The sequence below is a fragment of the Parasteatoda tepidariorum genome, chromosome 1 (assembly GCF_043381705.1).
Source record: "Parasteatoda tepidariorum isolate YZ-2023 chromosome 1, CAS_Ptep_4.0, whole genome shotgun sequence".
Classification (NCBI taxonomy): domain Eukaryota; kingdom Metazoa; phylum Arthropoda; class Arachnida; order Araneae; family Theridiidae; genus Parasteatoda; species Parasteatoda tepidariorum.
In genome coordinates, this window is record NC_092204.1 from 1 (window position 1) to 4,772 (window position 4,772).

Sequence of the window (4,772 nt, forward strand, 5' to 3'; positions counted from 1 at the left end):
CTCTGGTTATTGTTATCTGGTTGCTCACTACGTGCCTCTTGCGCGCCGAATCCAATCAATTAAAAATGAAAACTGTTGCCAGCGCGAGAAAAGAAATATCATCGGTTTTATTGATACATACATACGTACATATTAGCGTTTTATATAATATAGATTATTTTATTTAATAACAGTTGCGAAATTTGGAATTGTAAGGCATACAATTTCTTACATTATTTTATAGTATGTAACTTTACATAGCAGAATACAAAATTTGGGCAAAAATGGTTGAACAGTTCCTGAGAAATTAAATTTTAAATATACGACTTTTTTAAATTTTGATTTCCTAGGAACTATTTTTAAACTTTGTATTAGCTATGTAAAATTACATACTTTAAAATGATAAAAAATTTTACCTTACAATTTAAACATTTTTGACTATTATTAAATAAAATAATAAAAAATAAATAATAAATATTAACTAAATTTGTTTTTGCAAGGAATTATATTTGGATAAACAAATTTTACAATTGTATGCAAAAATTGCATTTTGTTTTTAAAGTTCTCTTCATATGGAGAAAAACGCAAAAATTAAATTAACATTTTGAGGTCCAAACTTTCGACTGCTCTCCAGACCAAACTATGGGGAATACATTTCTCAGACTGTGGCTACCCTCTATATTTTGGAGGTCAAAAATCTGAATCCTAAAAAAAAAAAGTATGTCTATTCAGAAAAAGTGCGTTTTTACATCTCATTTTGTTATGTAAAATATTGTCTGCACTAATTAATTAGCATATTTGAGGTCACCCCCACGAACCATTAAGATTGAGTAATAGATCATGAATATTCAATCATTAGATCAAAAGTTATTCTGGGTGGTCCATTTTCTTGGCGCACTGTACTTGCTTTATTAAATTAGGATAGAGAAAAGGTTTTAAAAACTACATGTTCGAGAAATATAGCCAATTTTTAAACTAAAAGTTAAAATCAATAGTAATGCAAACCTTAGAGAATCTGAAATAAGGTAGATAGGAAAAAACTGATTATTTTAAAAGAAAACAATTTATTGCATTTATTACATAGTAATATAATTAAAAGTTAGATTATATAAATGACTAGTATAAATGCAGAACTTTAGTGAGGTTGTAAAATGCTACATCAACTGAAATTCAGAATACAGTACCAGCCACCTGTTAAAATCACATTTGTTCTGAGAATATATGATTTTATAAATTGGAATGTCTACACTTAGGAAAAAAAATTTAAAAGTTAAGCTTTACAAATACACAAAGAGCAAAATTGATTACTACATTTAAATTTTATTTTTACTCCATCTCCATTTTAATTAAACAAAAGCTTAATTTTTTTAGAATTTATAGAAGGGTTTTAATATATTAGAATTAACATATTTGCTTGATTAGCAAAATGCAAAATTAAAGATTCAAATTCGTTTTAAAATTTATGAAAGTATTTTTATATTTCAATATTTCTCTCTATTTGTTCTAATATCAGTTCTATTTGTTCATTTAAAATATCAAGTGCTATTTTTGACATTCACTGAAGATAGATTTACCTTATTGTGTGAGTGAAGATCATTGACATTGATTCCCAGTGCATATCACCCAGTGCATCACTCAGTGATCACCCAGTGCATATTTTGATACAAATTGGGGAACCAATTAACATATCACAATAAAAAGAACTATTATAAATTAACCAATGGAATAATTATTAATAATTATAGGCCTAAGAATTTTATTCAACATAGAAAACAAGAATGCAGTTTATTTTGAAACTTTTTTTTACTGTTAAGCTCATCAAGAAAATGTAATAATTAAAATATAAGCTCAATATAATTCCTACATTATTATTATTAAACAAATGCCAGCCATTGACTATTAGGTCATTAGGCTTTTAGCTCTGCAGTACTTCTTAACAATACAGTTAAAGTCTTAAATCCTACATTAAACAAGAGGAAAAAAAACTAGTTTACTATGAAGCTAATAGGTTCATAACTAAAAGGATTTAAGTATATATATATATATNGAATTTCCATGATAGTAAATTTTACGCAAGCGCAACCCTTTAATAATAAATTCCGGACAGTTTAAGGTAATAAATACAATTGTGTTGACATACAATTGTGTACTAATCTATTATTATATAAATGATTACATTGATACTTAACATTTAGTGAAAATAAAAATTACCAATTGAAAAAATAAAGCTGGAAATTATATTTTTCCTCAGTTCACATAAGAGACAATTATTACTTAAAAAACTACCCGGTATAGCAAATTAAAACTACTGAGAATATACATTAATATTTCATTTCTTTTAATAAATACTGTTATGCTGTTATTTAATAAATACTGTTATAGCAAATATACCAGTAATATTACTTTTCAAATTATAGAGGGGAAAAAAACTTAAACAATGGACCGAATCATTATGTTCACATTATAGTCTAATCTAACTAGAGCCCTCTGAAACATATCAATAACAGTGAAGTAGAAATATATAGATAAATATATATACTTAACATACAAAAATTGCTATTTTAGTTTGAAAAATTACATGACAATCAGCAACTGTTTGGATAATTGTTTTTTATTTTATAAGAATTTTGCATTTTATAGCATAAATAACAGCAATTATAAATAAAAGTTTGATGATGAGTTAACTCTTTTTCCAAAAAAAAAAATTTAAATTAAATCCCTTTTTAAGTGATTGCTTTTGTTTGCTATATCTTTTATGTTCGCTATATTTAGTCGTTAGTCCATCTTCAAACATCTTGCTACAAATCCTATTTTTTCTTCTTTTCAAGCACAGAATATAAGTTTTTAATATATTCCCTTCCAGTTTCTCTGATGTTGTAACACTTACATATACTAATAATCGTCGTTAGAAAAACAGTCACCTTTACAGTAACTAATTCCAAAAAAATTTACTTCTTACAAGAATTGCGATAGTTGATCTTAAAATTGCATGAATATGAATAACAATCATGGATTTTGAAATCACATGAATATGAAACTAGATATACGATTTTGAAAAAGAGAAAATACAAACTGGGATATCGAATTTTTAAAACGCGTAAATACAAATCACGATTCATAATTTTTAGATTGCGTAAATACGAATCATGAAGCAAAATTTTTAAATTGCACAAATAAGAATTATGATGCATAATTTTTAGAATGTGTGAATGCGAATCCCAAAACCTTATTTTAAAATCACGTATAAATACGAAAATCAATGTTTGATATTATAAACCGCATGAGCAAATCAAGACATTGAATTTTAAACTTGCGTGAATACGAATCGCTACACAGGTTTTTAAAAAGGCATAAATAGGAATCACAATATCAGATTTTTAAATCTCGTAAATAAGGATCGCAACATACAATATTCAAATCGCGTGAATAAGAATCGCAACATGCAAATATGAAAAGCTATGTTTGATATTAAAATCGTGTGAATAAGAATCGAGATATTAGCAGATTCCAGGCTTGGGACCTCTAAAAGTCTTGTCAGAAGCAGCGTCATTTGAACTACGAAAATCGGATCTATCTGGAGGGCGGGTAAAAAATTCGGAAAATAATATCTGCTGCATGTAAAAGGGGAGAAAATAGCTAAAATAAGTAAAAATGAGAAAGGATTGGTAGCTATGTAGTTTGAATTTTCTGTTTCTCTTTGAAATTCGGTGAATTTTCTGAAAAAGTGGAATACTTATAAAAAAAGCGAAATTTTTAGAAAATCTGAATTTTTGATTAAAAAAAAGCCGAAATTCAAGAGATAAAAATGAAAAAAGCGGAAATCCGCTAAAAAGCGGAAAAATCTCATCCCTGTATGCGTGTGTATATATATATATATATATATACAATGCACTCCCGATTATCCGGGTTAATCACCGGGACAGGTCGCACGGACAATCGAAAAACACGGATAATCCGAAAACTCATTTTATTAAAGAAAAAATCAATATCAATACAAAAAATATAAAAATTACTGACATTTGCATGCTGTATAACATCAAACTAGGAATTTTCCTTTCAAAAAAAATGTGTAATGCGCCATATAGTCACATATTTTACGAACCGCATTAATGTCACCGTAATCAAATACTCCCATATAAACTAATCAAGTTTCCACAGAACAGCGGAATGAGAAATTGTATTTCCCTCATTTACTACATCTTCTGCATCAGTTACTATCATCACTATTTGATTTAACAACATAACGATGTCTTCATCTGTCAAATATTGGAAGCCAGGCTCACATGCATCACTTTGAAACCAATCTTCTAAATTTTCTTCATCAAGAATTTCGAGACCTTCGATTTCTTTTGCTTGTTCAAGAATACTGTTATCATATTCTTCTTGAATATCTGAAGAAGATTGTTCAACTAGAGGTATCATCTTTCTCCACGATCGTGATAACGTTGATGATTTTACCTTTGACCATGCTGCTGATATTCCATATACTGCAATCCAATAACGAATATTGCTTCCAAAAATTGGGTAGTGTTATAACTTCATGAATCAAATTTTTTTAATCTTGAAAATGTTTCTCTTTAAATTTTTTGTTGACTCCGGAATGAGCACGGATAATCCGAAAACCGGATAATCGAGAGTGTACTGTGTGTATATATATATATACACAAATTTTTTACGCACAACTATTTTTAGGAGACTTTTTTACATGACGTTATTTCATATAGGTTACAATAATAGTAAAAAACAACATAATAAAATATTATGCTATTTTGATATCTAACTGTAATCATGAT